Source organism: Diuraphis noxia, unplaced genomic scaffold (genome assembly GCF_037042655.1).
Source record: "Diuraphis noxia isolate RWA-SAM2 unplaced genomic scaffold, SU_Dnox_SAM2 contig0002, whole genome shotgun sequence".
Classification (NCBI taxonomy): Eukaryota; Metazoa; Arthropoda; class Insecta; order Hemiptera; family Aphididae; genus Diuraphis; species Diuraphis noxia.
Genome location: NW_028301712.1, coordinates 71,394,082 through 71,408,009, shown reverse-complemented (window position 1 = coordinate 71,408,009; position 13,928 = coordinate 71,394,082). Strand labels below are relative to the sequence as shown.

The 13,928-nt window shown below is 29.5% G+C and overlaps 1 pseudogene; it reads left to right on the top strand.

The window, feature by feature from the left end:
* The first annotated feature begins 6,834 nt into the window (after nucleotides 1-6,834).
* LOC149058872 (uncharacterized) lies at nucleotides 6,835-7,825 on the top strand (annotated as a pseudogene).
* The last annotated feature ends 6,103 nt before the right edge of the window (nucleotides 7,826-13,928 follow it).

Genomic DNA, 13,928 nt, shown 5'->3' with positions numbered 1-13,928 from the left:
TACTATTCTAACAATAATAAAGACATGTTAAACATGATAATATAATATGGTATTGTGTGTGTAGTGCGGGAGCGTTGTATGATTATTTGTTGTTGCCTCATTGTCGGTTTAAATTTACGCGTATATATATAGAATGAAGCAGGGGTCATCAATTAATATTTTTTGAAGTCCACTTAAGGAATTTAAAAATATGCAATGTAGGCATCTATACCTACCCAATCACGCGTTTACCCAATATGATATACAAGACAAAAATTAATGAATAGTATAAAAGGTAATGAAAACGTCATATTATGTATTTAATTCCTCATAAAAAAGTTAATTTCTTATCCACCAGACGTAATTCGTACTATCCTTCGGCAGCGGATAATTTTTTGTTTTTGAGCAATCTCATAGGTAGGCAGTATTCGTCATAAAAAAATATTTATCAAACTACCAAAGAATACAATAATATGCTATGCTTTAAATGTGTTTACGATGCTTAAAAAATTCAAGGTGGACATTGTATAGATTGATAACTTACAGTATTGTTATGTATAAAACTTATTTTTATAAATGTGATAGACTGATGACATGATGAAAGTATAGACTGAATAAACAAATTTTCAATATTGGGAGTTCAATTTTTAAGTATAAAATATTATTATTACGTAATGCATGTACCTAGGTATACGTATGCTGTTGTAAGTTAGAAGGTTACATTATTATTATTATTTGTTAAATAATTTATACTTAATGTTATATTATTATTATTGTTAATTGTATATACATTTTTATCTCACGATCAATATAACTTGTGTTAAATTGTCGTGCTGTAAATAATTTATGATGAAATTATGAACACAAAAATATTTTAATAACACTTTCTGGATTATACTATCTAATTATAATGTGATTAATGTGATTCGCACGACATGTCAACAGTATATAATTATATAATTATATAATATAATACCAAGTACTAATAACTCCACTGCTGGTTAATACCAACTGAAATAGTACGTTTGAAATTCTGTGGTACCGTCACAGAGATCGAACGGCAAGAAAAAGATGATTTGAACTATTATTAATTATTATACACCATAATACTATACCTATGCAATATCTGTCAATGGTATTAATTTTCACAAATAAATGTATGTAATAAAACCTATATTATACGTACCTTTAGGTAGCTACTTAGATGTCAGGTTAGGTTAGGTTAGGTTAACACTGCATACGAGCTGGGATTAGGATTCGGCCGGTCGGATGGAAGGGGGTCATATGGGTGGTTCCATTTTCCTCCAAAAACGAGATACCGTTTTCCTACACTGTCCATTTTCCACCACAAAAAAAAGTTGGTTTCTATTTTCATCCACAATATTTTCGACTAAAATTATGTTTATTTTCCTCCAATATTTTAGTATTACGTTAAGACTAGGATCACATTTTGCACTTATCGGTTGAAGATTATACATTCTGGTATATCGGTTATCTAAATAAGCTATCGAAAAATGCTAGTCCGAGTAATTAAAAAAAAAAAATATAATAATATTATTATTCAAATTATGTTTAAGTTTTCTTTTTTTTAAACGGGTACATTCGTTTAATATATATATAATATATATACATATTCATTTGTTTCTGAAATGAAATAATTATAAAAAATAATAATAATATTACAATTTTTTTTTTTGTTATATTCATAAACTATATTTTATTTTAGCTATTTTACTATTTTCTTTATTATTTATTGAAGGAAAATGGCGAAGAATTGTTTTTTATTTTATTGGAGGAAAATGGCTATGGCCGGCAATATAAGCCATGGTCCTGCCGTACTGGGCCCCATTTTTTTATATAAGCAATATTTGAATGGACGCATTCATAAGAAATTCAAAAAAGCAAAACTAAAAGGCTCATATCACAAAAATTATTAATGATGATAAATTTATTTTTTATTGGAATATAATAATTTTTTATTTATTGATCTTAAAAAAATACAACTCGGCAGCATAGGCCATTAGTTCAGAATTCTTAATTACTATTTAAATTATATACATTAAGTTCTTTTATACAATTATATTTTGTCAATTAAATTAGTTAATTTTAGAAATTTCAGCGTTTTTTTGTTCTGATTTGGGTGTAGACCGAGAGTTTCGTCAAGGGTTTCGGTCAAGTTGATGTCCATTCAGTCAGCATATGTTTGACGGTGAGGCGTTTACCACAGGCTTAGCAGCTGGGGGGTTCGTCATTTGCCATGAGATATCCGTGGGTAAGTCTAGTGTGTCCGGTTCTACAACGATTTAAAGAAGTTTCGTCTTTTCGATTGAGGTTGGGATTATCCCATCTGAAGGTTGATGACTTGATCTGGTTTAATTTTGGTCTGGCTATTCCAAGCTATATTCCATCTTTCTCTTATGTATGTTTTCAGTGAGTTTTTAAAGTCATCGTAGGTAAGGGAGTCTAGTAATGGAGTGTCCTTGTCGGAAATGGCAATTTTGGCGTAGGTGTCCGCAGTTTCGTTTCCTGTGATACCGGTATGCACTGGAATCCATGTCAGATAATAAAGTTTGTAATTTAGTGAAAACGAGAGTTGTAAAGAATGTGTATTTCAGTCTTCAGATTAGTATGCGGTAAATCATACTATATTTATAGAATAATGATCAATACGAAATGTATATATATAAGCATGATTAATTATTAATATTCAATGAATATTATTCAATATTCATATTAGATGATTTGGACTGTTGGCGTAGTTAGGTAATGATATATTATAATTACGTGAAACACTTAAAATATAATTTATTACTGTGGTGGTTGTGGTAATGTGGTGGCTATGTAATATACTATAATATTAAATATTATGTCTTTGTTTGAATAATTTATTTATATTTATATTAAATAATATTATTTTTATTTTTATTTTAAATGGTAAAAAATGATCAAACTATAATATACAGCTGTTAAAAAGTATAATAATTACAACATATTTTTTGAAGTGAGAATGATTAAAGTTTGAGAGTTGCAGAATGGGCCTCTAAGTGTTTGGTGTTCGGAGACCCGTATTGATGATCTTTAGTTTGAGTATGGCTTTAAATAATATATGCAATATCAACATAATATAAGTATCTAGTGGCCGAGAAATAAATAAATAGAAAATTCTTAAAGCAAATTAAAATCACTCCTTTTTTTAAAAATAAGAATAATGTAGCTATGAACTAGTATTATAAAATGTAGAGGCGGACACCTGATATAGCACAGTAACACCCGGCTATCTTAAATATATGGGCTGCTGAACATTTTATTATGACAATTAGACAATATTATAACTAATACAATTATTTTAAGTATCAGATATTTTTTAACCACGACTATTGAGCCAATAAGGAATAATTATTGTACTATTATTATATGGATTCATGTTCATTAAATTATATTTATGTTTTTTCCATGTTAATTGGATGTCGAGTCTTGGATTTCTTTATGTATTTTATAAAAATAAAATCAATAAAATTTATTCGTACGATATGAAATGGAATTGAATATAACTGTTAAATTTCTTTCTATAATTTGTTGCAATGATGCAATGTGTTAAGAATTTTACTTTATTCGCTTTAAACACGCCCATTGTGTAATACTATTTGCATTGTTTTAGGCGTATTCAAGTCCATTCTAATAAGGTTTTATCGAAAAATTACAGTGTTCTCACCAGTTGAGTTTTTCGAAATACTTATAGCTATTGTAACATATTACATATATGTGACACTGCTACATGTTACTAAATTATAAATATGAGTATAAATAAGAATAATAAGGAAGAAGGCATTATATACACAGTAGGGTTATCCGTACACAAATACACAAACAACTGTTGACATATATAAGAGACACACAATGTTAAGTTCGTTAGTTCTGCGTCCAGTAGAGCTGCCCGCAAGTCAACGAACTCCGGAAGACCATACTGTGAGTAAGCCTTTCGATATTTTTGTAGTTATTAAGTATTGCGTATTTTATGAATATTGTTTAATGAATATTGTGTATGTATGTAATAAGTATGGTGCTATAATAAAAAACATATCAACTAGAGCTTAATATTTGATCTATCTTTCCTGAAGCTCCAGAGTTACGGTTAAAATATAATTCATAGGGGCCATAGGGCTCTGAAAACCCTCACTGAATTATCTAAATATAACAGGTTCCCCAACCCCGTTACACTATGTTACAATAACTATTATAAATCATAATATGTTTAATGTACACCATCGTATTTTTTCCGATAATTTACAAATAGTATGTTTTCTGTTGTATCAAAGATCATTTTAGATATTTACTATCTATTGAGTATAGCTACTCAAACAATAATTATAAGCCAATCGAATGTTTGTTAATTACATAAACACTTATAATTTTTTAATATTTAATTAATTACATAAATATTTATTCTTACAATAATGGTCACATGCGTGAAGTTGGCCCCCCCCCCCCCACCATGGCCGATTTTTTTAAAAGTCATATATTTGCAAATTGGTTTTCAGAATTTGCAAATCGTTTCCCTCTGCGGTATAAGTAAAATAAGACAAGGGGGCCAACTTCACGCAGACCCCCTTTTTGAGCTACGAATTTCAAAATGCCACCAACATTTTGCAAATAATTTGCAAACATTTGCAAATTGGTTTTCAGAGAATTTGCAAATCGATATTTATTTTCCCCGGTCGATTCGAAAAATATTCTAATATTTTGAAAATTAATTGATTTATAGATAAGTTAAATAAATAAATAAATAATATAAATAAATAAAAAAATCTAAATTAAATAAAAAAATTGAAATAAAATAAAAAATACCAAGTTGAATAAAAAAAGGGCAAGTTTGATTGAAAATCTAAAATTAAAAAAAAAAAAAAATATATTTTATTCTATTTGGTATTTGTTTAATTTGTATTTTATTTATTCAACTTGGATTTTTTCATCAAATTTATATTTTTCTATTCAATTTATATATTTTTTATTTAATTAGATCTTTATTCAGCTTGGTTTTATTTATTGAATTAAGATTTTTCTATTTTATTTGGATTTTTTTTGTTTAAATTATACTTTGTAATCTATACACAGTGTAAACCACTTTGCAATTAATTTTAAAAACATTGGCATTATATGTTCTGAATTCATGAAATTCTCCTTTCCTTTATTGTTACGAATTTCAAAATGCTACTAGTTCTTAGATAGACTAGCGATTTGAATCGATATTTAAAATCGATTTTGAAATTGTTATCAAGTCCTGAACATCAGTAACTTTGTTTTAAATTTTCAAATCTAAGATTTAAAAAGTAAATTTTTTATACATTTCTAACTCAAAATAATTTGTAAATTTTCGTGATTTTTACGTATGTTGTCAAAATTCAAATCGAACGAGGTACTGAAGTCAAAAATCGAAGCACTTTTACTGCCCCAAAACGTGATGATAGACACACAAAAAAAAATCACATGGTAAAATCAATACATTCATCGCTCCGCTCAGAATCTAAAATTACGAAAATTCGCAAATTATTTTAAGCTAGAAATTCATGAAAAATTTTCTTTTTAAATCTAAGATTTGAAATTTTTAATAATCTATAATATATCCTAGACAGATAAACCGTCTTCGCTCAGAATCGTTTTTCGTATACAATGATATAATATCATTGGATTCAAATTTAATTTCATCCATTACAGTAACCCACTTGTAACCTACTTGTACAGCAGAGCGACATCCTTGACTTACCCGCTTTTTTATTTTGACAAATACGTGAAAATCATAAAAATTTTGAGTTAGAAATGTATAAAAAATTTACTTTTTAAATCTTAGATTTGAAAATTTAAAACTAAGTTACTGATGTTCAGGACTTGAAAACAATTTCAAAATCGATTTTAAATATCGATTCAAATCGCTAGTCTATCTAAGAAATCAAATAATATCAAAATCAAATATTTTTTTCACTAATATTCAAAATTTATATTGAAATCAAAAAAAATGTTATTCAATTATTTTTACCAAAATATTAACAGGTTATCGTTTTATATTTTGTATAAATTAGGTGGTGACTCACTTATCTCATCCTTAAAACTACTACTCATTAATTATAGGGCTTATGTTTAATACTTACATTTATACACATAAAAATTTTCAAAAAATATTGTCATATTGTCTACCGGGGTTTTTTTTAATGATTTTTTCTGACTGCACTAAATTATTCCCACTCTTGCGTTATAGTAGGGAATTTGTCTGCGCAGACCAAACCCTACAGACCGTTATCCGTTGAACTGGAGGTTAGGTGGTTCCACCCCCCCCCCCCAAGCTGTATTTCTAAACAATTGTATACTGTTAAAAACAAAGTTACCAAAAAAATCGTCAACATTTTCTGAAAATTATCACCCCCTAAATCCTAATCATGTCTCTGGAGCCGGCCCTGTCAACTGTGCTGGCTATACTACCTAATAACCTATTCTGAAAACCAATATGCAAATGTTTGCAAATTATTTGCAAAATGTTGGTGGCATTTTGAAATACGTAGCTCAAAAGGGGGGGGGGCTGCGTGAAGTTCCCCCCCCCTTGTCTTATTTTACTTATACCGCAGAGGGAAACGATTTGCAAATTCTGAAAACCAATTTGCAAATGTTTGCAAATTATTTGCAAAATGAGTGTATGACTTTTAAAAAAATCGGCCACGGTGGGGGGGCCAACTTCACGCACGTAATTGTGGTCCGTATTCAGTTATCGATTATCCGATAAGCTTTTATCCAAAATCCAAATTGTAGTCTGACGTTATATCGTTTAGGTAATTGCAAGACGTTATCATATTGGGCTAAATTTTAAAAATGTCACAAAAAATGTTACGTTTATTAAATAATTTTAAATTTAGACAGTACCCTCCTCTAAAAACGGGAGAAATGTCCTGGAGTTGTACGAATAAAAATTGTAATGCAAAAATATACAGTATTGGCGAAGAACACGTGTTTTATAGAACGACAAATGATCATACAAATCACGAAGTAGATCCTATTCAAATATTAAACAGACAAAAAAAACAAATAACTCTGTAAAAAGAAAGGCTGATGAATTATCATTTTCGGAAAAGCCAAGGGAAATAATTCGTCTAGAAGAAATTAAATTATGTTTAAAAACAAAAACAAAAACGCAAAACTTATTTATATATTAATATTTTATAAGTACATAATATTATGATCCTATCAGAAATATAATATAATATTATTATGTAAATTGTAATAAGTAATATAAAGTTAGTTTTTAGGGCAAAATATTAATCGTGCTAAATTACAATGGTTACCAAAGTTACCAAAGTTACCAAAATGTATGGATAACGTACATGATTATTTGGTTATGGACGAAGTGATATCTACGAAAGCGAAAAATTTAGTAATACTAAACGATAAATCGAGCAATGTTATAATATTTTCTTGTGAAAGTAATTTGAAATTCATGTGCAGTGTTGAAATTATTTTGGTGGATGGCACTTTTGACTATTGTACGAAACTCTTTCAGCAGTAGTTTATAGTTATTGGTTTCAAAAATAACAAATATGTTTCTGTTGCACTTAGTTTATTAAAATATAAAAAAGAATTATCGTACAGAACTGTTATGTCTACGCTAAAAAGTAAATGTTTGGAAATGAATTTAATATTTAAGCCACAACATGTAGTTTCTGATTTTGAAAAAGGAATTCTTCAAGCTGCAATAAAAGAATTTCCGAACACTACTTTGGTTGGATGCAGGTTTCATCTCAGTCAAGCCTGGTGGAGAAAAATCATGGGATTAGGACTGACTTTAGAGTACAAAAATAAGAACTAAGAAATTGGAAAATGGTTGTACTACGTTTTTGGATTGACTTTTCTCCCTCCAGATGAAGTGGGAAATGTGTTTTTGGAATTAATCGCCGAACAACCTATAGATCCAAAAGTTACTGAATTTAGTGACTATTTGGTCGATAATTATATTAACAGGGATGCTACTTTTCCAACCACACATTGGACAGTTTTCAATAACAATGTTTGGAGAACGAATAATGGAAGTGAAGCGTTCAATTCTAAATTCAAAACTGAAAACCGATCACCATGCACATCCTAACATATTTGAATTTTTAAAGTGTACCTATCAAAAATATTTAAATTGATACATATACAAAAATCAGTCCAGTAGATTTGGAATGCAATAGAAATAGGGGAAAGCATAAGTCAGGAGTTTATTAAAAATAAAATTAAACAGTATTTAAATAACGAAATTGACTCGCAGACATTTGTTAAAAGCGTATCATACAAATATGAACCATTATAATATTATAAATTTATTATTTTTATTCGATAAATATGTATTTTGTATTTTAAATGTGACTAAACTATATTATAACTAAATGTGTCAGTGTAACTATAAATTTGTATTTTGAATCTATTGACTTGCTGACATTTGTTAAACACGATTTTGAATCTAACCGTAGCACAATAACATGCAACTATATCAATATTTAAAACATAATAATTAATATTTAATTAATAATTTATATTAATCATATTTCCCAACCGCAATTAGATTTTGTTTTTTTTTTACCTAATTTAATCCCGACCGCAACTCGGTAATAACCATTTTGTTAATTTAAATTTTATTTTGAATGAAATATTATTTTTGGACTTATAAATAGATATATCACGCGTCCATGAGCAAAATGTTATAAAATTTGGTTATGTTTGCAGTTAATAATCAGTGATATGTGTTAGTAAATTGTATAAAATATAGATAAGAGCGAGAATAGTATGTATACTTTAAAAAAATGTTAAGTGTTTACACTTTACCAAACATTTTACAGAATGAAATATATGTACTAAAAAGCTTAATTCTTTATTTAATAACTAACATTTTTTTTACTTTTTAATTTGGCCAAAAAATAGCGCCAATTGACAGAATAAAAATTACTACTTTGCGAAATCCCAGGAAGTATGTTAGTAGTATTAGGCTGAACACTGTTATGCACATATACTTATGTTGTAAGTAACATTTTAAGATTTATCATTGTTTTAAAATTAATGAATAAATAATATTTCACACTTAAACCTATTGTTTGATATTACTTTTTTGTTTGTACAATACTAAATGTTCGAACAAATTTTAACGGTGCAACACGTTTGTTATATGAATTTAAAAAAATAAACAGGCAAATACTAAACGGTACCCATCAACAATAATGTAAGCACATATTTTTTCATATCATGATAATCTAATAATTTGTGTACCAGAGTGTCTCTAATCCTTAAGGTTTACGAAGAGCATAATGTATAAAACAAATTGTTCATCGAAAATTCTTGTGAAATCACATTTGTATAATGAGGTATCGAAAGCTCATGGTTAGTTTATAAAAAAAATATTGTATACATAAAATGCGTATATTTATTTACGTGTGGATTAATCTAATTGATTGGAAACGATATTATATATTATATTATATGTATACACGTTATATCTTATATATATATATAAGATATAACGTGTATACATACAACATATATCCTATATAGTATATACATTAAACAAGGACATTTACCAAGAATTATTTTGCTCACCCCAACTTTATTTTCTCCTTTAATAATGTTTCATTTAAATTCTGATTTTTCATGTTTAATTATGGGTCATATTTTTAAATACTTTGCATTTATAAAACATTTAAAGACTGTGTTCTGGTGAAAAATATTATTTTTAAAAATGAGAACCACCCCATTCTTATTGTTAATAAAGTGGATGATTTTTTTGATGTATCAAAATCAAAATTTGATTAAGTTATTTTGTAGTTAAAATGTATGAACTTAGTACTAAATACAATAGACTAAAAAGTCAGTAATATTGGTTTTATATAAAATAATAAAATTCATATAGGTAAAAATAATAAGTCTAGGAACCGGGGCTAGTTGTCACACAGGTTAGGTATAACAATGTTAGTTATAACTAGATGGTATTTATGGCTGTTATAACATGTACTGATTATTGCGTGTATGAAAATAATAATTGTATACGCATAAAGACATTTTCAAATGCAATGTTTGGATTTGGGGGACATTGGTGAATATTAATTCAGCCTACTGTATAGCTAATAGAAAACTATGAATTACATTAATCATAAATTTATAATATATTTTATATACTTTATAATATAGGATGAGTGCCTAATATTATTTGACTGACTTGCTCAGAATCGTTTTTCGTGTGCAATGACTATTATTGCATTGATATTAATTAACTGCAGATTGATTACAGTGGTCACACTCGACACTTGTACAGCAAGGTGGTACCCAATTGTCTATCTTTTTTGGTTTTATATTCGCGATGTTATTGCATCTATACAAGTGGACAGGTAATTCTGTAAATGTCAAGAGCACGTAGGTATACTTGGCAACGCGATAATAATAAACTAGTTGCAAATAATTTGTATTAATTTTTTGATTGGATTTTTTGTTTTGTATTCATTATAATATTTTTTTTCAACATTTTTACGAAATTATAATTATCCTCAATAGTAATTAAGTCTCTGGCTATTTATTGTACTATCTTGTATAGTTTATTATATTAATTAATGATTATTCTATAGCCGATTTAAACGATTATAATGTGCCATAAAGTAACTACTAAATATGAAACTGTTACTTTAAGTAATACACAAATAATATTATATCCATGGGAATCATTTGTAGTTTACTTATTATTATTGCTATTATTCAGCGCTCGGGTACCGACTAACTTTTTTGCAGCTTGTTATATTATCTTATCGTATTGTATTAAATATATTATAATATAATCTACGCTTGTCCAGTTATATACTATGTCGACGACCCACGTCCGTGTACGGAACCGCGGTGTATCCGGCCCTTCAGTTTTGAAGTTAGTGAAACATTTCGAGTCGTTGTCAGCTAGCTCATCATTTGTTTTGCGTGGCACGATTATGAGTGCTGGTGGGGCAGGAGAAGCAGGAGCGAGAAAAAAAGGACCGGTCGCAAGACCACTTCAGTCGCGGGACGACCTTAAGGACGTGCGCACTCATTCGATACACGTCTATGGAACACGTCAGCAAAAATTATTGTCGGGGCATCGTGGGAGCGGTGATCACCTTAATAACCTCCATAACGTCCCTAACTTTACTCGTGGAGGCCTGCAGACGCCTACGGTCAGATTTTACGACCGATGTGGAAACGAGCACGTGTCACCAGAGACGCGTCAGACGTATCCCCGCCGTCGTCTCCGCGCAGACAATGTGACTGCTTCCGCTTCTGCCTCGAAAACGACCACGTTGGACCACCGCGATAATAGTGCTTGGATAGTAGTCACCGCGACGGTCGTCGTTGTTGTCCACGCCGGAAATGAGAAGCCGATCATCGGTACAACGGCCGTCGATGTCGGAAATAATAGCACGAACACGACGACGACGACGACCGTGGTTCCGCGTCAAATACAAGTCAACATTGAGTTAGACGATATCATTTAACTAATTGAAAATATTAATGTGTTGCACCCATCTGTTTTTCATACTTATAAATAATAATTTATTATGCTGTAAGCTGGATTTTTTCTGTGTTTCTTATTTCGTTATTTATTTTAAATTATACACAAATTTGACACATACAAAATTGACATCAAAAAGTTAAGTTTTTATTGTGATTTATTATTTGATTTAATAAATCCCGTATAGTTATGTGAAAACCAACATGATATTAGAAGTGGAGTAAGTTGGCACGACTTTTTTAAATTAAATTCTCAAGATTGTATTTTAAACATAAAACACTTGAAAAATAATAATTGTCTTATTATATATATTATATACATTTTATATACTAAAATCTGCAAAAACTAACTCCGGTTTCATAAAGTAAATAATTTTTCGAAGAATAAAATATTCCAAAAATGTTGTGGTCGAATAAAATAATAGCATTATAATATTGCGTGTGTATAATTTGTAATGAGGATAGATTATACTGTAGGCGCGATATGATATTGTGATTCATAAAATATGAAAACGACTTCGCAGCACGGAGACCGACTCACATGAGATATATGTCTATGCACCATTTTCTTCAAGCGCGCTGTTCACCTATGATTCAATTCACATGTGATTTTAAACCGTATTTTCTACAGATTCCTCTTCACAATTTCACATATACACATACACACACACATGCATCCTTGGATAATATGTAACAATTTTTTAGTATTGATCGGAAGTTTTCTTATCCGATCTTTTGATAAACCGCGAGCAGCAGTAAGTTTTTATTGGTAGATATATATAGAACCAAATTTATATTATAATCACGCATGTATACATATTATATACAATATTTATCCAGAACATATTTTTTCTCTCCACGCTCGCATAAACTTCGGGGAAACATTTTCCCGTGTTCCGGGCGCGCGGTGAGTGACTTTTAAAAACCGCCGATGTCGAGTGTAATCATCTCTGTAGAGCAATATTTTTGTTGTGTCCCGTCAATTTCCACAAACGAGCAAACTTTTTCCGCGGCGTACGAATTTCAATCGAATTACGGGTTGAATATTTTCATGATTTTTTTCTTCCGCATATTATGTTCCATATGTAAGATTGCGCCGCGGCGGAGGCGATAGGAGAAAATAAACAGAACCGTAATAGCGCCGCAATGATTACGGCCATTGTGATCGATCATATATATCAATAATGATATATATTATTGTAATATTTATAAGATATTGTGCGTATGTAGTTCGACACCCGCCACAGCTCGTCGCCACTGATCGCCACCGTCGGATAGAAACTGCTGCTGACCGGTCAGTGAAGAAATATTTAATAGCGAAATAATGTGCATTTGCCACATATATATTATATATATATTTATAAATTAAATTACCGAGTACTGGAAAACAAACTTTTAAACGAACTCTTCTTGTACACCACTTGCACATACATATATATATATATTATATAATATGTTATAATGTTGTGTCGGCTGCAGTGAACTTCGACGTGTGTATAATATATAAATAATATTATTTCATTACATTACATCATATTATATTATATAATACGTTTGCGATTTTGCTGACGTCGAAGGTTTTTTTTTCTTTGCCCGTTAAACGCGTTATTTAACACGAAGAAAACGCGAGCGTGTTATATCATTGCTGGGCTGTCGAAAAAAAAACATATACACATTTATTTTATACAGTTATGTTATATTATTATATTAAATCCATCAAATTCGTGAAATGGTGAAAAACTTTCACCGTCAGCGCCGGAGGAAATTAAAGAATGTTTATCTAGATGGTCCGAAGCGGCGTGTAATAAATAGCATTACGCGGGCACGCGCTCACCAATATTAGCTTTTATACACATTATTGGTATATACTATTATTATGATTGTCATTACTATTATTGTTATTTTTTATATTTGAATATTTTTGCGTTCATTTTCTCTGTTCGGGAAATACATCGGATACTCTCGGATTGACAGGTTTTTTAATGTATAAACTCCAGAGGCGTATATAAATATAAAAGTATATTATATTCGTCGTGTTCGTTGTACGAATCTCGTTATTATTATTTTGACGTTATTTATCAATATTTATATAATAATATTTTGGCACGGATGACGTCTCGTCGGGTTGGTTATTCTAAGACATTTTTGCTGCTGTTTTTATGACGTATGCGGTATGCCTAGGCCAGTAATACAATTTTTCGGCCTGTCATCGCTTTTTGATACAATAAAATTCATAAAATTTTCAACTTTCAGGAACACAGATTTATAAATACGAATATGGTGTATTATAATTTATAAATACCTATTATAATTATATAGTTTATGGTGTATTTCAATTTTGGCCATAACTTGAAAAATACTGACAAACATACTCTATAATTTTAGGTATTATAAAATATGTGCATACATATACAATG